General features: G+C 47.8%; 1 protein-coding gene across 2 annotated transcripts in view; it reads left to right on the top strand.

Moving 5' to 3' along the window:
* Nucleotides 1-14,406: 14,406 nt before the first annotated feature.
* MEIOB (meiosis specific with OB-fold) overlaps nucleotides 14,407-22,581 on the top strand; it is a 267,025-nt gene continuing 258,850 nt past the window's right edge. The window contains exon 1 of one of the 2 annotated variants that reach the window (XM_083152631.1): nucleotides 14,407-14,480. The gene's annotated coding sequence lies outside the window, so the exon portion shown is untranslated. The remainder of the gene's footprint in view (nucleotides 14,481-22,581) is intronic. The other variant, XM_083152632.1, reaches the window with a different exon arrangement.

Genomic DNA, 22,581 nt, shown 5'->3' with positions numbered 1-22,581 from the left:
TATACCGCACATTCCATTACTTTCTGCTTCCGGAAAGCTACTGGGCATGTGCGGTCTTCAGACCTGGCATTGTCCATTGCAGGGAGGGATCCTACGGAACCCAGGGGCAAACGCAGGATTTTCAGAAGGGGGTTTCCAGAGGGGCGGAGCAAAGCATGGAGATGGACACTTAGGTGACCCAGTATATGCTTTGATGTCCTGCGGGTGGTAGGGGGTATCATACCTCCCAACTGTCACGATTTTAGAGGGACAGTCCCGATTTTCGGGTCCTGTCCCGCTGTCCCACCCGCGGCAGGCATTGTCCCGCTGCGGGGGGTGGCAGTTGGGAGACCCCCCAATCTAGTAGAATAGACGCTGTGCGCATGCGCACAGCGTCTATTCTCGTATGAAAATGAGGTCGTGGCTAATTAGCATAAGCTGCGCCCTCATTTGCATACGCCCGCCCCCTTTTCGGACGCTCGCGCGGGAGGTATGGGGTATTATATCGACCGCTCAGCATGTAGGGCCTGGATCAGTAATTTCCACTAATTACCCCTTTACTGCACAGATGGTGGGAGATGGGGTGGGAGACGGGGGCATTGGGCTGAATGAAGGGGCCCTGATGCATAACTTCCAGGGTTGTAGAGGATGTTTAATATGCAGAGGAGGGGTGTATAGTGGAGTGGGCTTAATACTCATAATTTTCTGCATATATCTCCAGTTCCCGGAAATAGATTTCTTAGATTTTAATGTAATTAAAAACTAGAGAATCCTCCCTACTAAATGGTATTGGGGACTAGGGGATCAGATTTCAGGAGGCAGAGCAATCCACCAACGAGTATATAAAACTACATACCAGGTGTGTGGAGCTGGAGCAGTAACCAGCTGCTGGAAGGCTGATATCTCTGGTTCTGGGAACAGTAGAGACAAGCTGCTAGTGTCCTTCAAAGGGGGAGAGTCCCAGCTTTTGGAATATACCCTCAGAAAAACTCTAAGTCAGAGAGAACCTGAAATATCTTACTGGGAAGAGCAATTAACAGGCTTGGATGGGGACCACTTCTTTGAAGTCAGATATCTCCGGTTCCCAAGGTCCGATTTTAAAAATTCTTGTACTCATGGAAAGAGGGGATCCTTAGCTTTCAGCCTAGGGCACTTAGACTCCTTGGGGGGGTTTCTGGGTACTCGGAAACCCCCCCTGCGTGCGCTACTGGAACCCTCTCCTGGGAAACATTGCAATGACAATAGTGAATGTCAGCACGGATGGTGTAGAGCAGTGGTTCCCAACCCTGGTCCTCAAGTACCCCCAACAGTGCACATTTTCCAGGTCTCCACACAGAATCACAAGTGACATAATTTATTAGGTTGCGGTTAAGGTAAAATATTTTCTGTCGTCAATCTCGCTGTCGACGTGCATAATGTTGACATGTTTTTTAACTTTTATATAGGATCCAACAGTGAATAATAAGTGTGGCATTTATACATCAAGGAGGTTATCATATCATAAAACTATATGGCCACTTATGATGGTGGTTATGTACATTACCCCCCTACAGGAAATGCAGAGTTAGTAAATGAGCCATTGAGCATTGCAAATGCGCAGAAAAGCGGTCTTCTTTCTGGACGTAACTTCTGCGCTATCATCTGCGCGATTCCCAGAAATGAGGACTACATGCTGCATCTAGACGAGTGCAATGTACCCATCAGTGGGGCAGAGCTCCTAATGGGCTTGTGTTCAGGCTGCGTGATAAACAGGGGCTGTGTTGTAGTTTCTGGCTGAGTGATTCCAGAATTAGGACAATACAACACGTTTCCACTTCACAGATTCATGAGAACTAGAGAACCGTAGACAAGAGAAGCAGCGAGAACGAATGTAAATATGTGCTAATTGCATGCCGCGCGTTCGCTGCAGATATAAATGTATTTACACCTTATAATAACGGCTCTATGCCGATCAGAATTCATAGAGAGGAGAAGTTAACATAATATAATTCATAACATAATTCAGCTCTTGCAGAAACATTTCAGAACGTTCTTGGTAAAAGCGCTGCAAGTGCTGAAACGTTGACACGTCAGACGTATTGTTGTGTGGTTATCTGGGACCTGAGTGCCGCCGTCACCGCCAGCTATAATTTTATATATATATATATATATATATATATATATATATATGGATAGCAACTGTAAGATCGCGCCCTTTATAGTGACCTTTGTAATTAGATCAGTGAAGCCTTGTAATCGTTATAAAACAAGCAAAGTAAAGTCCATATATTTCAAACATTTATTAAAAGTCTCTTTCTCCACACCATGGCCCTTATTCTGATTGACGCGGACTTTACCGCATACTTTCGGATCGCGTGTTTACGGCGTCTGCGCATGCGTGGCGAACGCACCGCGCATGTGCCACGCCTTGACTCGGTACCAGTTCGGCCAGATCCCGTCCAGAACTGATCACCGCTATCATTCGGGAAATAGGGGCGTATTATGGGCGTCATGCGGAATGACACATGGGCGTAGTTTCAAAGTGGGCAAAACGGGGCGGAAACATGGGCGGACACGGGGGAGTACACTTATGTTGGGGGGCGTACATTCGGAAACCACTCCGAATGCACGCGATCAAAAAGGCCAGAAATGTGCGGTGTCCACAAGTGTACTATTGCTTTGCGGACACCACTCGTTCATGCGGTAGGCGAACGTACGCCTAATGACTACAACCATTAACACCTGAACCCAATAGAATCTACTCCTTTACTCATTACTCACTAATAGGACGCTTGTCAGTGCTTTAATTGAAACCATTGCTGCTTCAATTGCTGTAAGGGTTAATGTGTGCAATGCATGTGTTAGGCATGCTTGTAAGGATATATTGGAATCTAATTGATTCCAATTCCAAATAAGCTGTTTTTTATGAGGATAGGTAATTGAATAAGTGGGTCATGTGATGTATTGCAGAAGATACTTCATAGTGGGTTGTTTGGCGTAAATACTCCGCTTACGTGCGGTAGCACCGCTTGGCTCCCGTTCGGATGCGGTATTCCCGAGCATACACTGTAATACTCTGTAATACCGTGCCGAATCGGAGTGTTTCTCCCGCACACGCATGCTTTGTATGTCGTCCGTAAACACGCCCTGTTCTTAAAGAGTGAGTCCGTCCGAATGCGGAGGACACGTGGGCGTTTCTACGGACGATGGCCGCACGCGGCAAAACACCGTGGCGTACGGACCGCACCGTAAGAATGCGGGAATATCCGCACCGATCAGAATAAGGGCCCATATCAGTGGCTGTTCCAGACCGTTATAAGGTTCAGATACTTCAAAATAGCAAACAAGTATTCCAACGCATACCACAATGGGGAAGGTGGGGGTTGGGGATGACGTACATAGACTCACATAGACTAACACAGTCTTTGTGGTACCAGTAGATGATTGCCACAAACTTGTGGCTCCTGTATAACGTTGTATGTAATTCTGCTTCCAAATGGGCAGTTCAGGTCTCTTTACCTTTAGGCTGGGGTGAGTGTCTGCCGGCAGACTCTCGCTGGTGCTGTCACACTGTGTGGACGGCGCTGGGCGAGTGCAGGAGTTCACATCAAATAGTTTCGCCCGACGATCCTGAAGAAGCCCACCCCCGGGCGAAACTATTTGATGTGAACTCCGTAGTCCTCTGTAGCCGACGCTCAGCCTGTGCGTAGTAGGTGCCTGGCGTGGCTCGGCACATGCACGGAAGGCCGCAGGACTACACCGCATGCACAGTTGCCATCGGACACACACATAGCAGCGCTGAGCACCTACCCCCCCGCATGTCACTACAGCTGCAGCGCCACCACCGAGGATGGTTGAGTCCCCGTGACTGCATGGGGCTGCAATTGGTGTTTGGTATATCTAAAGAGGGGCAGGTGTGTGGAATTACTAATGTAAGGTGCAAGTATAAGGAACCTACTATTGTGTTACATGATGTGTAAGAGGGGTATATGGTGTGCTACAATACATTCAAATACACACCCCCTTTTGAGTGACCACACCCCCTATATCTGGAGTGCGGCTCTCGAATATCTGCTGGAAGTATTAAGTGACCCCCCAGCTGAAATAATTGCCCACCCCTGCTCTAGACTTGGGGAAAAGGAGGCTGATGATGGTGTCAGCGGGCCTCACTCCCTAACGGATGGGGAACGCCTGCACTTTCTCGGGCACTCCCAGAAAATGCTGGGTTACCGCCCCCAAATTCCTGCCGGGTGTCAAACCCCCTGCGAGCAGCCAGCTGGCTGCCTTCGTACAGACGGCTCGCACATGCGCACAGCATACCGTGCGCATACACGGCCCTCCAATACTCGCTCGTGCTGCGAATTTGCAGCACAGGCAACAGGTCTGAATCGTGCCCTATGTAAGTTCCCTGCCACAGACACAAGTGCAGACACATTAGGAACAACTGAATAAATAGCCAATTAACCTCCCCAGCTTGTTTTACCTTTCTTCTAATTAGAGGAAAACCCACAATAAATAACATATTAGGAATCACTGGAAACCACGTCGCTCATGTACCCGGGTCGTACGCAGACCCAGGAAACTGCAGATGGAAGCAGATTGGACGTTATATTGAAAACACATCTAATGTTATCCACAATCTGTTTTTACTTTGAAGACACAAACTGAAATACTAGAACAATAGTCTTGTGATTTCCTTCCACGTGTCCTCTCCTGATTCATATACATGTCCTGTCTGCAGCAGGAACAGGCGCGTGACCGTGCCCTGAGATGACAACATTGTCTCAAAATTCTGCAATATTTAATACGTAGTGTCTGACATCTGAAAAATATTACCACATACCTCCCAGCTGTCCCGATTACAGCAGGACAGTCCCGCTACTCCCCCGGAAAGGGTGGCAATCCTCCCGCCTATCCCCCCCAGCTCACGCGATGTGTCCCTCGGCGGGGGGTCCGCGGGTAAAATGCAGCGATCACCCCCCCCCGGCTTGCAATGCCTGAAATAGAATGCAGGAGGGTAGGCAACTATGAGGATATCCATGCTTAAGCACAGGTGACTTATTTAGTACCCCAGACTAATTTAGTACCACAGTCAGTTTGATTTAACTATCTGTACTCAAGCATAGATATCCTTAAAACCTGGACTGGTTTGGGAAACTCTGTTATAATTATAATGAGTGCAGGGTGTGCACCCAGGCCCCTGGATTTAGGGAAGCCTACACCAGACAAATTACACTCACTCAGTGGCGTAGCTAGAAATTTTTCTCCCCTGCCCAAAAAAAATTCTGCAGCCCCCCCACCCCCAATAAGGGGGTAATGGACTACGGGCGCCGCTGGCTGAGCTGCCAGGCAACCCAGGCAGCAGTGAGCGCTGAGCTGGTCCTGCTTCGTGCATATCTATTGAGCGGGGACCCAGCGCAGTGCATAATGAATCAGCGGGTCCCCGCCCATTAAATATGCACTGCACTGGGTTCCCGCTCATTAGATATGCACGGAGTGGGACCAGCTCAGCGCTCACTGCTGCCTGGGTCGCCTATCAGCTCTGCCAGCGGCGCCCACCGCAGACCCCGCTGGTGCCGCTCCACCTAGCCGCCGCTGGGTCTGCCACATATGTAGCTACGCCACTGCACTCACTGTCCCCTCTCCAGGGTACTTTGAGGGTTATTCAGACCTGAACATATAGCTGCGAAATCGCAGGCTGGGTGATGGACTGAGCATACATGCGGATCATAGTACACATACATAGTTACATAGTAGGTAAGGCTGAAAAAAGACTTGCGTCCATCTAGTTCAACCTGGTATAGATATCCATTGCTGATTTGGTAGGTTCTGGTATTTTACAGACAAATTATATTTCTTATTTGTACCTATGGATGTTTTTCTCCAGTAAATGTTTGTCCAACTTTGCTTTGAACGCATTTAATGAGCCAGCCGTTACCACCTCTCTGGGAAGAGAGTTCCAGAGTTTGACTGTTCTGACCGTAAAGAAATTCTTTCTACTAGCTGAATGAAATTTTTTTTCTTCTAATCTATACTCATGCCCTCGCGTCCTAGATTCCTTTCTAGTAGAAAATAGGGTGTGTGACAGTTCCTTATATTGGCCCTTGATATACTTGTACATGTTGAGCATGCCCCCCCTTAAACGTCTCTTTTCTAATGTAAATAGTCCCAAATTGCTTAATCTCTCCCCGTAGCTTAAATTCTCCATTCCCCTAATAAGCTTTGTTGCTCGCCTTTGGACTTTTTCTAATTCTATGATGTCCTTTTTATAGTGTGGGGCCCAGAACTGTACTCCGTACTCTAGGTGAGGTCTCACCAATGCTTTATATAGTGGCATAATTACCCTTGAGTCCCTAGTTTCCATTCCCCTCTTAATACATGCCAGAATTTTGTTGGCCTTTTTTGTAGCTACATTACAATGGGCACTACATCCTAGATTGCTGTCTATTTGGACTCCTAGATCCTTTTCAAGTATGGAATTACCCAGTTCCTCTCCGCTAAGGTTGTAACTTGCACACTGGTTGTGTCTCCCAAGGTGCATAACCTTACATTTATCTACATTGAACCTCATCTTCCATTTTTTTGCCCACTCATCTAGAATTGCAAGATCATTTTGAAGCATGGTGACATCTTCTGGTGATTTGATGACTTTGCTAAGTTTTGTATCGTCCGCAAAGATGGATACATTGCTGAGTAACCCTATCCCAATATCGTTAATAAAAATGTTAAACCAAATGGGCCCCAAAACCGAACCCTGGGGCACTCCACTTAGTACCGGTATCATATCTGATACGGCACCATTCACAACCACTCTTTGTTCTCTATTACATAGCCAATTCCCTACCCATCTGCAGATATTTTCACCCAATCCTAGGTTCTCCATTTTATTAATCAATCTCTTGTGTGGGACAGTATCAAATGCTTTAGCGAAATCTAGGAAAATCACATCTACAGCATTTCCATTATCGAGGTTTTTGCTAACCTCTTCATAGAACCCTAGTAGATTAGTTTGGCATGAACGATTTTTCACGAACCCATGTTGGTTAGTACTGAGTAGACGGTGATGATCTAAATATTCCTGGATACCATCCCTTAAAAATCCTTCAAATAGTTTACCCACAATTGATGTTAAACTAACGGGTCTGTAATTAGCTGGATCTTCCTTTTTTCCTTTTTTGAATATTGGCACTACCTCTGCTATTCTCCAATCTTTTGGTACTATACCTGACGATAGTGACTTGCTAAAGATATAATGTAGGGGGGTAGCTAGTTCATCCCTTAATTCCATTAATACCCTCGGATGAATCCCATCTGGCCCTGGTGATTTATTTGTTTTGAGTTTGCTTAGCCTCAGTATTATTTCCTTCGGCGTGAAATCCACAATGAGATCTGGCTTATTTGTCCCGTTTGTGGTAAATGTTCGTTCCACAGTCTGCTCTCCCTTAGTAAATACTGATGAGAAGAACTCATTTAACAGTTTTGCTTTTCCCTTGTCCTCAGTAACACTTTTTCCACTAGTATCAGTTAGTGGGCCTATGTTTTCCTTAATTAAACGTTTACTATTTATGTATTTAAAAAACTTCTTTGGGTTGGTTTTGCTTTCAGTGGCTATGCACTCTTCATATAATATTTTAGCTGCTTTGATTACCCCTTTACAAGTTTTGTTTGATTCTTTGTATTTTGCGAACGCCTCCTCATTCAAGTTATTTTTATAGAATTTAAAGGCTCTGGTTTTATTGTTGATAGCTGACCTTACTTCTTTGTCCAACCATGGTGGCTTTTTTTTGTTGAATTTACCTTTAGTTACTTTAGGAATGTATTCAATAGTTAGTGAATCAAGCACCTTTTTTAGAGTATCCCACATTTCCTCTGCATTTTTTCCCTCCATAACCGTTTCCCACCCAATTCCTGTTAGGGCTTCCCTGAATAATTCAAAGTTCGCTTTTCTGAAGTTTAGTATTTTTGAAGATCCTTTTTGATGTAATTTACTGAAGTTGATTTCCAGTGAAACCATATTGTGATCACTATTCCCTAATTGTTCAATTACTTTTGTGTTTGAAACTAAGTCTGTGTTATTTGTTAATACTAAGTCCAAGAGCGCCTCATCACGAGTTGGAGTTTCTACCGTTTGTGTAATAAACTGGTCTTTAAGTAAGCTTAAGAACCCATTGCTTCTTGCTGATTTACCTGTTTCGTTTTCCCAATCAATGTCGGGTAAATTAAAATCCCCCATAATTAATACCTGACCCTGATTTGATGCTTGTTTGATTTGGTTTAAAAGAAGAGACTCTTCCCTTTCATTTATATTTGGTGGTCTATAGCATACCCCTATTATAAATTTGTTTTTTGGTTTCTTATTATTGTCGGTTATCTCTGCCCACACTGTCTCCGAGTTGTCGTCTTCCAGGTCTGTGCTCATATTTTTCTCACATGATGTTAAGTTATTATTTACATATAGGCACACACCCCCGCCCCTTCTATTTTCCCTGTCTTTCCTGTAGAGTGTATATCCCTCCATGTTTAATGCCCAGTCATGCGACTCATTACACCATGTTTCTGTAATACCAATGATGTCGTAGTCATCCCTACTGATCACCGTTTCAAGCTCCCCGATTTTAATCACTAAGCTTCTTGCATTAGCCAGTAAGCATTTTAATTTATGTTTATTTTTAGATATGGCTCTAATATTGTGATTAGTTTCACCCCAGGACCCATTTGAATTCTTTACTAGCTTCCTCTTTCCCCTCTCCCCTTCAATAGACTCTCTACAGGCCTCCCCACCATGCACACTGCCTGCCCTCTCCATAGTTCCGGGAATTCTTCCTCTGTCATTCCCTCCTTCCCGTATACTAAGATCATCCGTACCTAAGAACTGTAATGGGGTAACGTGACTGTTACAACATAACATTTTATTACATGACATTCCTGATGCACCCTGAGAGTTACCCCCGATTATACCCTTGTTATGTCCCAGGACTTTGTCTATGTCTCCGTCCCCCCCCCCCCCCATCTCCTTCCCCCATATGATTCCTGATCCCAGTCCGGCTTCTCTCCCTGATGGTCCCATAATGTCTTGCTGCCCCCACCCCCCCCGTCGCCTAGTTTAAAATCTCCTCCAACCCTCTAACCATCCTTCCCCCCAGCACCGCAGCCCCCTCCTCGTTCAGGTGCAATCCATCACGGCAAAAAAGATGGCGCCTGACCGAGAAGTCCGCCCAGTGAGGCCATTTCTGCAATAAAATCTTGCTACTTTTTTAATCGCTGGCCGCACACAATGTAACAAAGTAACATAGTACTTATGGTTGTAGCAACATTGTAGTAGCATAATAATTAAGGTTAAAATAAGACATTAGTCCATTGAGTTCAACCTATCTGACTTGTTACTACTATATAGGATTCCCTTAGTGGCCAATAATGCATCCTAAGTATAGGCCTGTCAGTGACCAATCATCTCCCAGTTCCATATGATTCCCCATCCTGTATTATAGCATACTAATCATATCACCTCTCAACCTCCGTTTCTCCAGTGAGAACATATTCAGCCTGGTTATCCTATCTTTGTATTCTAGTGATTCGAGACCTTTTACTGGCTTAGTCGCCCTTCTCTGCACCTGGTGATTGACAAGAAGCCGGCATTTGTGGGTGTCACCCGGCCATTTTCTGGGAGTGTCGGGGAAAATGCAGGCGTGCTCAGGGGCAGCTGTGCAACATCAGCTCCGCCCCGATCAGCCTGATTCTATCGCAGCCGCTGAGTAAAGGCCCCCATACACTATCCGATTTTGGGACGATTTCATCCGATTTCGGCACTTTGTGCCGATAATCGGGTGAAATAGGCCCAAAATCGCAGGTGTGTGATATCTGATCCGATCCGATGCGCGGTCCCGTGCGCATCGGACCGGATCAGGGAGGTCGGACGGTCTGTACATACGATCACGTCCGACCTCCCTGTATGCATATGCCTGCCCACCTGACAGGCATATGCATGCAGACACCGGGGGAGCAGTGGAGCGGGCAGCGGGTCCCTAAACGCCGGGGAGTGCTGACCTGGCCGGGCGGTGATGTTCATATATATCAGCAGCGCTGCGGGAGTCGGGAGGGGACGTGGTGCCGGGTGCGGCGAGTGCTGCTGGCTGACCTGGCCAGGCATGTGATAACAAATAGCAGCAGCGGGGACGGGACGCGCAGTGGCGGCTATTCGATTTTTAAAATACCTGTCAAATGACCGGCCGTTCTCTAATTGGCTGAGAGAGCTCAAGCTCAGAGCTCTTCATTTCACACTGCAGCTGTGCGGCCGTACAATGATACTGATTGTGGTGGCGCTCTCTGATTGGGTTATGGTGGTTTAAATACACACTCAACAAAAATACCCAGCAAGAACAGATTCAACCCATTCTCTGAAAGTTCTGTTATGATTAAACAATAGAGTTTTTTTGTTTGTTAATACTTTTGCAGAGAAACCGTCCCATTAAACGATATTGTAATGTATGTATGTGTGTGTATGGACGCACCCCCCCCTGCGTCCGACTCTACTGAGGTCAACATCTGCAGCTGATTACGTGAGCAGTGTTTGTATGAGACGCAGAGATAACAAACTCACAACATTCCTTGCGGTTCCATTTAATTTTCATTACGCCCACCGTGGCTGGAGGATTGGCTGGCGTCCGGGATGTGCGCTGTACATATTTATTTATTTATTGTTTCATAATGAGAAGAAGAAGATTGAACATTTTTTGGTTCGGATTTTACGTCTGGAAGTCATTGTACCGAGTCTCTAAATCAAGACTTTATTATACGTCTATTGGCTATTCCTGTTATTAATTACATGTTGGCAACGGAAAGTATCAGTGGTAAGGATATGAAGCATGTTTATTAATAAGAGTAATGTTAGTAATGTACAAACACAATTCACGTATGACTGAAATATACATTTATATGTATGCTCTATATCGTTAATGCCCCCCCCTCCCCTGTCTATGCATGCGTCTTAATCTTGACCATATCATCACTGACTGCATGTTCAGCGTGGAACCCAAAGATGCCACTGAACGATATCATCTAATCTATAAAACAAACATTTGTCTTTCTATAGAAACCCACAGTGTGCAAGGGAAGATCGTGACATTTTACATAAGAGCGTATTTAAACACGGCCGAAGCAACTAAAATAAAAACCAAATCGAAGTTAATTACTGTTCATTTTTTTCTCATTAAAAGCCACAATTTTTGCTGTATGCTCAGAAGTATTTTCCTGCATAACTCCGGACTTACTGCAGCAATTTACACCAAACTTCCATGATATGTCAATAATTACAGAGCTGCATGTGACAGGGATAGTGACATGTTAGGAGGGGAAAGGAGGCAGCAGGAAGCCACAGACTAAGAGTTATATAGTGGGAGGAGCAGGGTCCCCAGCAGCACAGAGTATATCAGGAGATGAGTGATGTGTCAGTGAGGACAGGGCTGCATGTGACAGGGACAGTGACATGATGTGAGGAGGGGAAAGGAGGCAGCAGGAAGCCACAGACTGAGAGTTATATAGTGGGAGGAGCAGGGTCCCCAGCAGCACAGAGTATATCAGGATATGAGGGATGTGTCAGTGAGGACAGGGCTGCATGTGACAGGGGCGGTGATGTGAGGAGGGGAAAGGATGCAGCAGGAAGCCACAGACTGAGAGTTATATAGTGGGAGGAGCAGGGTCCCCAGCAGCACAGAGTATATCAGGAGATGAGTGATGTGTCAGTGAGGACAGGGCTGCATGTGACAGGGGCAGTGACATGATGTGAGGAGGGGAATGGAGGCAGCAGGAAGTCACAGACTGAGAGTTATATAGTGGGAGGAGCAGGGTCCCCAGCAGCACAGAGTATATCAGGAGATGAGTGATGTGTCTGTGAGGACAGGGCTGCATGTGACAGGGGCAGGGACATGATGTGAGGAGGGGAGTGGAGGCAGCAGGTGGCCACAGACTGAGAGTTATATAGTGGGAGGAGCAGGGTCCCCAGCAGCACAGAGTATATCAGGAGATGTGTGATGTGTCAGTGAGGACAGGGCTGCATGTGACAGGGGCAGGGACATGATGTGAGGAGGGGAATGGGGTCAGCAGGAAGCCACAGACTGAGAGTTATATAGTGGGAGAAGCAGGGTCCGCTGCCTGGTCACAATGGTCCTTATTCTAGTTCACTCTTAGAGGCAAACTCCTTCTCAGGTGGACAAAGCCATGTGCACTGCAGGGGGCAGATGTAACAGATGCAGATAGAATTAGATCTGGGTGAGTTATTTTGTTTCTGTGCAGGGAAAATACTGACTGCTTTATTTTTACACTGCAATATAGATCTCATTTTGAAGAAAAAACCCACCCAAATCTAATTCTCTCTGCACAAGTAGCATCTGCCCCACCTGCAGTGCACATGGTTTTGTCCATCTAAGAAGGATTTTGTCAGAAAGAGTGAACTAGAATAAGGCCCAATGTGCAGCATAGCCTTGAACCGCTGGAAATTAACGCTGCTGCGCGGGAGATGCGAGGGGGCGCCGGTATCCAGGAGGGTTGCCCACCTTTCCGGCGGGCCAGGAGGGGGACCCGATTTTCGGGAGCCTCCCTGCCATTCTGGGAGGCAACCCTGTTTAACTTGTTTTTCTGACATTAACAGTTTACTTGGTTTCCAGCAAGCTGGCCAATGGGAACAGGCTGTTATTATAACCAATGCAGGCACTTTCCTTTGTCTTAAGCGCCTAAGAGTTAAAAGTTGCGTCTCCCTTCTGTCACGTGTATGAATAACCCTAAATTAGTTTTTTTGCCAGAATTCAGCCCCCAAAATTCTAAATCACATTTGCTTTTTTTTTTTTTTATTTCGAATTGGCACCAATATATTGTATCCGGGAATAATAAATATAAATATCCGAGCTGTACGAGTGCGCAGTCTATCTATAATCAACCGGCCTGCTAATTCGCAGCCATGCGATAAGGTCTGAATACCCCCATGGACCCCGTCTGCTAGCGTGAGAGAGGCGTGGCCGCAACATCTTGGGGCATCTGCATCACAGGGGCAGATTTATTAAGCTTGGAGAAGAGATAAACTGGAGATAAAGCGGAGAAAAGGTAAAAGGAGATAATGCAGCAGCCAATCAACTCCCAACTGTCTTTTTCAAACACAGCTGATTGGCTGTGCTTTATCTCCTTTTACCTTTTCTCCGCTTTATCTCCAGTGTAGTGAGAGGCAGTATTCACATAAGTATTGGTTTGACCCATAGATTGGCTACCTACAGTTTTCAGCACCTGCAGTAAATGAATCCATGATGGGGATATAGGAGATATTTATCCAGAGCCAGCCCTAGGCAAACTAGGCAAAGGCCTAGGGCATGCACTCAATGGATCGGGCCATCTCACATTGAAAGTGGGCAGCAATGCACTAAGACAGGTATAATGTGTATAAGGTAAAGAGGTACTGTGTGGTGGAGCATGAATAAGGGACACTATCATGTGATGTAATGTGAATAAGGTTGCACTACTATGTGACATCATTTGATTAGATACTATTGCATGGTCACATCCCTTCCCAGCAAGATCACACCCCTTTCTGTCTCTATTTAAAATATTGGGCCCCAAAATGTCTAGGTACGGCTCTGTAGATGAGGATTGCTATGGGTGATGGGTGAAAGGTGTTACTGGGTAATGGGTGCTGGGAGTGGGGTGATGGGTCATGGTCGGAATTGTCGATAGTGTTAGGGGGCACAAGCCAGAATCTTGCCTAGGGCATTAAATTGGTTAGGGCCAGCTCTGGATAAAACCTTCTAAGGATGACACAGGGCCACAGATCATGGTAAGGCACCCTGTGCTGGCCTCTCAGCCTGAATGTGTGACATCATTCACCAGTGGGCGAATCTGAATCCCTTGAGGATCCTTAGGATACCATTCCACATACAGGCATCACAAGGGGGGAGCGGGCCGCTCCTGGGTATCACCCTCAGAAGAGGTGACCACAAAATGCAGGCTCCTCAGCAGTCACAGGATCTGGGTACTACAGAGTGACATCATCAGGCAGCACCTGGCTCCTGTCACTCAGAAGTCTCTTGGGGATGCTGAGCAAGCTCCCCTGAGTGATGTAATCATGGAGGCTACCCGCTAGGACACGCCTCCTCTGTGACAATAGCGGGGGGCTCCCACAAGGCCACACCCATTTTTTTAGCTACAAACACCTTTGGCGTGTGAGAGACTTCTGGTCACACTGGGTGTCCATACCTCCCAACTTTTGACCTGAAGAAATAGGGACACTCGCGCGACGAAGCCGCGCGAGCGCCCGAAAAGGGGGTGGGGCGTATGCAAATGAGGGTGCGGCTTATGCTAATTAGCCGTGACCTCATTTTCATACGAGAATAGACGCTGTGCGCATGCGCACAGCGTCTATTCTACTAGATTAGGGGGTCTCCCAACTGCCACCACCCGCAGCGGGACAATGCCTGCCGCGGGTGGGACAGCGGGACAGGACCCGAAAATCGGGACTGTCCCTCTAAAATCGTGACAGTTGGGAGGTATGGGTGTCACTGTCCACTTAAGGCATAGGGGTGAGTGGGAGGTGGAAGTGAGCAGGGGTACCTGCGATGGTTGTGCGGGGTAGTAAGCAGAATCGTTATAAATGGCACATAAGGGTGTTCTGATTACAGAGATGACCTCAGTGTAGAAGTAATTAGCAAATAGCCCATCACACGCCTCGTCTACTCGGTGTGGGAAATTGCAATTAGGTCTGGAATGAGTCCTATTTGGACCGAAGGAAGAATTAGTGTCTGAGTCATAGATTAACCCCGTTACTTCCGAATAACCTTAGGTCATAGTGAAATAACAAGCGTCAGGCACTAGCTGCGGCCTTCTGGGTTTTTTAGACCCAACTCTGTTTTTAAACAACTTTATTTTTAGTTCACAAATATAAAAGTACAAACAGTAACAGGTGTCGGGTAAGTACAAAAAGATGCAGCGATGTCGGAGGTCATCTTCAGGACGTATATGATGACAAATTCTGAAGATGACATATAGTACATGAAGTTATGGATTTGTGAAGTAACGCAGAAGGGAAAATGCCCGTGATCTTCAAAGGTGTGAAATTACGGATGATGGTGTAAGTTGAGAAAATTAAAACGTGAAGATAAAGGGGAGAAGGGGAAGAGTACTGAGGCAAACAGCAAAGTTCCCGGGAAGTCTGGGGTGGACAAACGCAAAACAATGTCATCTTTACAAAGGAAATTGTGTAATAGTTTTGGCTGACTGAGATTTAGAAGGGGCTTCCAAAGGTCAATAGGCTGTTACAAAGGGTATGGGTCATTGGGTGGAACAATTTTGGTCAAGATGCATTGAGTTGACCACTCATGGTCGACACCTGAAATAGGTCGATGCAAGCATTAGGTTGACAATGGCTAGGTCACAAGGTCAAGATGGTTTTTTTCACTTTGTTTTTGTCCCGAATGTCGAAATAGTTGCCATGGACACCGACTAAGTGTACCGCGCCCCCTCGCATGGCTCGCTGCACTCGGCACACTATTATATTCTCCCCCCACGCCCTAGTGGATGGTAAGGCATGAAATACTGCGTGTCGGCACATGTCGGCTCAAAAAAAAAAGCGAAAAACCCCATGTTGATCTTTTGACTCTGAGCCTAGCCATTTTCGACCTAACGCTGTCATGTCAACATATTTCAGGTGTCGGCCTAAGCCCATGTCGTGTAGATTACATCACATGGACTCCATCTCCACGTCCAATCACATGTTTCCGGCCGGGTGCCTCATTTCGCTACTGCTGCGCTCAGAAAACCCTACCGCTCCCAGTCGAAACCCACGCGGATGGTAAATTATAAAAAAGTTTGTAAAAAAAAAGACAAGAAAAACTTACGCTGGCCTTTTCATGGGCAAGACGGGGCAAGCAGCGCTAGGAGCTTGCGATGCTTCCCGCATTTACTAACGCCGTATGCATGAAGAATTCTGCAAAGGGCGGCTCTTGCGGTATGAGCCGTCCTTTGCGATGATAGGCCTTCCAGGAATCGGACCTGGACTCCTATCTGTGGATGCATCAAGTGACGCACGGGCCGCCGGGGATGCTGGGAAGAATCTGTTTAGACCCCTCACAGTAGGAAACTGCGAAAGAAACCCATAGGCTTATCTGGGCAACACTGATTTAAAAATCTCATTGGCCACTGCATCCAAGCCCAGGAATGTACTGGCATTTTTGAGAATTTGCATGCCCGGCGATCCAGCCTGAATCAGTCCCATACATTGTAATATCTGCAGGATGAACACATGGAGACCCGGCTCATCCTGCTGCTGGTGTTTATGCTCCATGTTTAACGCTCAGTCACAGTCTTCTGTCGCCATCTAGTGGACAACTACAGAATAAATACAATGATTCTTTTATACTTAATGTATCCACTTACAGTTTCTTATATAGCACAGCAGATTCCATTGGGCTTTACAATAGGAAACAGTGTTAAAACAAACTGGGTAGACATAGAGGTAGGAGGGCCCTGCTCGCAAGCTTACAATCTATAGGGATAATAGGAGAGATACATAAGGATAGGAAGCTATAGCATGGCAGTCCCACCAGATCGCAAGACCGTCCTGATGGGATGCTATGAGATATGAATGCTACTGGAGGTTGTGTGGGGGTTCCGGAATATGATAGGTTTGCCTGAAGAGGTGAGTTTTCGGGGAAAGCTGAAAAGTTTGGAGGCTAGAGGAGAGTCTTAATGTGCGTGGAAGGGTGTGAGCAGCCCGATGAAAGTCCTGTAATAGTGAATGGGAGCCGGTGATCCGTTCAGAAGAGAGAAGCAGATCTTGTGCAGAGCGGAGTGGTCGGGATGGGAGATATTTAGTGACAAGTAGAGATATATGCTGGTGCAGTATGGTTAATAGCTTTATATGCGAGTAGAAATATTTTATATTGAATACTGTAAGATACAGGAAACCAATGGAGGGACTGGCAGAGCGGATCAGCAGACGATGAGCATCTTGCAAGGAAGATCAGCCTAGCAGCAGCATTTAAAATGGATTGCAGTGGCAGAGTCTGTTCTTGGGAAGACCAGTTAGGAGACTATTGTAATAATCAATGCGGGGTATAATGAGTGCATGGATTAGAGATTTTGCAGTGTAAAGGCCCATACACACTTGAAGATTTTCATTTCAAAAGACTTTGCCAAAATCTGTGATAGATACAGCTATCACCAAAGTAGTGCGTACACACTGAGCTATTTTCCCCAAAGAGCGAGAGATTTTCAGGAGGCGAAAGACTTTGCTGAAAATCTTTCATTATAAGGCTATTTACATAATGGGCGGGTTAGAATTCCAAGGGTGGGAGCAGAGCCGGCCCTAGCCTAAATGACGCCCTAGGCAAGATTTTGGCTGGTGCCCCCTAGCACCGCCACTAGTTCCGTCTCTGACCCTGCTCCCCTTTCCCAGCACCATCAACCCTCATCATAGCAGTCATCATTTTGGTGCTCCTACCCACAATATTTTAAATAGAAACAGTGCACACATTCGGTGCGCGGCCCAAACGGGTGTGTTCTTGCTGGGAAGGGGCATGGCCACCCAATAGTACCCCCAATTCAAATTATGCCACACAGTAGTGCAACTTTATTTACATCATATATCATGCGATGGTGTCCCTTATTCACGTTTCATCACACAGTAGTACCACTTTACCTTATGTACATTACTCCTCATATTATTCACATTATACCCTTAGAAAAAAATCCTGAGAAAATATTGCATTTTAAGCACCTCCATGGCCACACTGCAACACAGCACAAAGCAGTGTGTGCTGGGCAGAGGAGAAGAGCTGCAGCTGCTGCTGTCACTTAAGGGGAGGGGGCCTGGGGCCCCCGCTGGGCCCTTCCATCAGACTTTGGCCTGGGTAATTTGTACCCCCTACCCCTTTCTCTCGGCACCCATGATAATACCACACAGTAATGCCCCTTACACATGACACACATTATTAATGTCCTTATAACCATAATGCCCCTTACACATTATGCCAACCTTTATTAATGCCCTTCATACACATAATGACACACAAAATGCCCCTTACACATATGTTGCACATTATTAATGCCCTTATACACATGACACACATAATGCCCATTACACATATGTTGCACATTATTAATGCCCTTATACACATGACACACATAATGCCTGTTACACATATGTCACACATTATTAATGCATTTATACATGACACACATAATGCAGCTTACACATATGCCGAACACTATTGCACAACCAACCCACCCGCAGACAGCACTCGCACAGCCGCTAACACTGTGACCTCTGCCTCTGCTTGGATACAGATGTTTCCTTATACATCTTGACTCAATAAGCCATGCAGCTCCTGGCCATTTTTGCTAACGTTGGGTGCCTTTTTTGCTGAAAATTCGTCTTATTTGCATTGTTATGGCCAGCACACACAAGGAGCTTCCGATGATTAAAATGATATGTGGCATGAATATATTCTGTGTGCGACTGTGGCTGTGCCTGCGTTCGGAATGCTATGTTACAGTGATTTCCATGAAGACACTATTTCATATGCAGATACAGCCTCACTCACACACAGAATATAGGCATGCTGCATATCATTTTAATCAGCAGAAGCTGCTGATGCCCCTAGGCATTCCAAATGCCCTAGGCAATTGCCTAGTTTGCCTATGCCTAAGGCCGGCTCTGGGTGGGAGCAGGGGCCATTTTATTCCTGTTCTTGGGGCCTGATGCAGAACTAATTGCTGGGCTGCATATATTCAGAGCCCAGCACAAGTAAACTCCACCCCTGACCGGGCAAAATCCCACCCATGTGCACGGAAAACATTTAATTTCAATGAATATTTCAATGATGCGCCAGCTCACAACTCGCTAGTGAATCGGAACTCGCGGCCAGGCAGCCAATCAGGCATCAGTGGCTCTTGATTGGCTGCTGGGCCCCAAGCTCCGATTGGCTCATGAGTCGCGAGCCGGGGCATCATTTGAAATAGTCACTCCACAGACGGATGGACCTGCTCTGAGATAGCCGGTTTTCCCACCGTTCTGCCCGGCTGTCTCCTTTAGCGATGACATCAGGGCAAAGTGAGCTGACGGAATGCAGTTCCACCCCATTCCGGCTCACTTTAACACCAGGTGGCAGTGGTGTAACTAGGGCTCAGCAGCCCTAGCAGTGGCGGGGGGGGGGGGGGGGGGGAGCAGGTGCCACAGGGGCGCAGGGACATGGCGCTCACAGAGGCTGTCAGGAGTCCTGTGTGAGGAAAGCTCTGCATCTGCAGCATCCAGTAAGGATTGTTACTTCTATCTCCGGCTGTCTGTGTGAGGACGCTCAGTGACCCGCCTCATGAACCACACATGGGGTGGGTCACTAAGCGTCCTCACACAGACAGTCCCCCTTCCACCCTGCCTGTCGCTCCCCCTTCTACCCTGCCTGCCGATCCCCCTTAACGTAGCCGCCTCTTCCCCTTCCACCCGGCCCAACTCTCGCCCTTACACACTGGCCGCCGCTCGCCCTTACACACTGGCCGCCGCTCGCCCTTACACACTGGCCGCCGCTCGCCCTTACACACTGGCCTCTGCTTCCCTGTCCTCACGCCTGGGCCCTGATGGATCAAAGCAGCGCAGGTACTGTTCTGTGTACCTGCGCTGTCAGCGCATTTTGGGGGGCTGTTTGGTGGCGACGGCTAGGAGGGGCTGTTTGGCGGCAGTGGAGAGGGGCAGCAGAATTTTTATGGAGGGGGGGAGCTATAATTGTACTACTGCCTGGTGGGCAGTGGTGCCAATAATATATACATTGCTGGCCCGTGGCAGCAATGCATATCAGGGTTGCCGACTTTTACAATCTCCTCTCCGGGAGAACCCCGGAGAGGAGACTGTCTACATCACTTCTGGGGGCGGGGCCTGATGGAGCATCATCAGTCCCTGCCCCCAGTAATGCAAATACCGCAATACGCGGGTCTCCGATGAGGGGGCGGGGCCAAAAATGCGCGATTTGCGTATTTAGCCCCGCCCCCTTCCGACGAAATGCCGCGGATCGCGGCAATTTAACGCTACGGGCTACGGCCACCACAAGGTAAATGAGGGGGGGGGGAAAGGGAACAGCCGGATTCCGGGAGGGTTGCCCCCCTTTCCGGGGGACCGGGAGGGGGACCCGATTTTCGGGATCCTCCCGGCCATTCCGGGAGGGTTGGCAACCCTGATGCATATATTACTGGCATATGAATAACATTGGTGGGCAGTGATGACAATAATATATACATTGTTGGCATGTTGCCAGCAATGTATATATTACTGGCTAATTAATAATCATTGGTGCACAGTGGTGCCAGCAATATATACATTGCTGACTTGTGCCAGCAATGTATATAATAACTGGCTAATTAATAATCATTGGTGCACAGTGGTGCCAGTAATATATACATTGCTGACCTGTGCCAGCAATGTATATATTACTGACTTAACATTGGTGGCCAGCGGTGTGCTCCGTTTTGAGCAGGGCGGGGAGCGGGGCCAGCAGCGCTTTGTGTTCTGGCCGGGTGATCAGCGGGGGAGCAGGGGCTGCAGGGCTTTGCAGCAGCAGCAGCCAGCCGGCCCGGAGATGATGAGCGGGGCGGCGCGGTGTGGAGTCGGACCACAGCAGGGTGAGTATATGACACTGGCGAGGGGGTGGGGGGAGGCAGCGGGGCGGGCCGCCGGGCTGAAAGTGGTTAATCTTTCCGCCCGGGGCAGCGTACACACATGGCGATGATGGATGAAAAACCATCCATCATCGCCACATCTGCTGGTAAAACCAGCAGATGAACCACTTAACTAGCGATGATGCGGGAGCGCGCATCATCGCTAGTCGCCAATCTGGGGGGCATACACACTGGGCGATTTTCATCTGAAAATCGGTCAAAACTGCTGTTTTGACCGATTTTCAGCTGAAAATCGTTAAGTGTGTATGGGCCTTAAGGTACGGACGAATTTTGGATATGTTTTTTAGATTCATGTAACATGATTTAGAGACGGATTGAATGTGGGGAACAAAGGATAGTTCAGAGTTGAGGATGACCCCTAGGCACCGACCTTGTGGGGTAGTGTAGATTGTTGTGTTCTCAACAGTGATAGAGATATCAGGTAACTACTCTTGGCTGGTGGGAATGTAATTAATTCTGTTTTGGAAATGTTGAATTTGAGGTGGCGAGATGACATCCAAGATGAAATGGCAGAGAGGCATTCAGAGACAAAGAGCAATAGTGATGGTGATAGGTCAAGGAAGGATAGATAGATTTGGGTCTCATCGGAGTACATTGGATTTGTTGGCCAAGAGAGGAGGTATAGATTGAGAAAAGCAGAGGACCTAAAACTGAGACTTGTGTCAAGTAATCCCGGAAGTTGTGGTTGAAAAACACTTGAAAAACATTTAGTATCAGGATTCCTAGGATTTAGTTGAAGGAGGGTGGACTAAAATAATCTAGTATTCCCATGGCACCTTGGCTATCAGGGTATGCTTAGGTTCCAGGCGTCAGTGAGGCCGGTGTTAGGTTCCAGGCGTCAGTGAGGCCGGTGCTAGGTTCCAGGTGTCAGTGAGGCCAGTGTTAGGTTCCAGGCATCAGTGAGAAGGATTTTCTTGGCCGGCGTTAGGTTCCAGGCGTCAGTGAGGCCGGTGCTAGGTTCCAGGCGTCAGTGAGGCCGGTGCTAGGTTCCAGGCGTCAGTGAGGCCGGTGCTAGGTTCCAGGCGTCAGTGAGGCCGGTGCTAGGTTCCAGGCATCAGTGAGGCCGGTGCTAGGTTCCAGGCGTCAGTGAGGCCGGTGTTAGGTTCCAGGCATCAGTGAGGCCGATGCTAGGTTCCAGGCGTCAGTGAGGAAGGTGTTAGGTTCCAGGCGTCAGTGAGGCCAGCGTTGGGTTCCAGGTGTTACCGAGGCCGGCGTTAGGTTCCAGGTGTCACCGAGGCCGGCGTTAGGTTCCAGGTGTCGCCGAATGGCCGGCGTTAGGTTCCAGGTGTCTCCGAATGGTCGGCGTTAGGTTCCAGGCATCAGTGAGGCCGGTGCTAGGTTCCAGGCATCAGTGAGGCCGGTTTTAGGTTCCAGGCGTCAGTGAGGCCGGTGTTTGGTTCCAGGCGTCAGTGAGGCCGGTGTTTGGTTCCAGGTGTCACCGAGGCCGGCGTTAGGTTCCAGGTGTCACCAAGGCCGGCGTTAGGTTCCAGGCGTCACCGAGGCCGGTGCTAGGTTCCAGGCGTCAGTGAGGCCGGTGCTAGGTTCCAGGCGTCAGTGAGGCCAGTGTTAGGTTCCAGGCGTCAGTGAGAAGGATTTTCTTGGCCGGCGTTAGGTTCCAGGTGTCTCCGAATGGCCGGCGTTAGGGTTCAGGTGTCTCCGAATGGCCGGCGTTAGGTTCCAGGTGTCGCCGAATGGCCGGCGTTAGGTTCCCCCTGCGCTCCCTTTAGGTCAACACCATTCGGTCGACATGGGTCTAGGTCGACAGGTCGTTAGTTTGACAGGTCATATGTTCGACAGTGTCTAGGTCGACAGTCAAAAGGTCGACATGGGGTTTTTCACTGTTTTTTGAGCCGACAGGCGGTATTTCATGCCCTACTATCCACTAAGGCGTGGTGGGAGAATAAAATAGTGTGCCCGATGCATTGC

Source organism: Crinia signifera, chromosome 7 (genome assembly GCF_055691185.1).
Source record: "Crinia signifera chromosome 7, ASM5569118v1, whole genome shotgun sequence".
NCBI lineage: Eukaryota > Metazoa > Chordata > Amphibia > Anura > Myobatrachidae > Crinia > Crinia signifera.
Note: the sequence above shows the minus strand (reverse complement) of the source record. Positions and strands in the feature narration are given on the sequence as shown.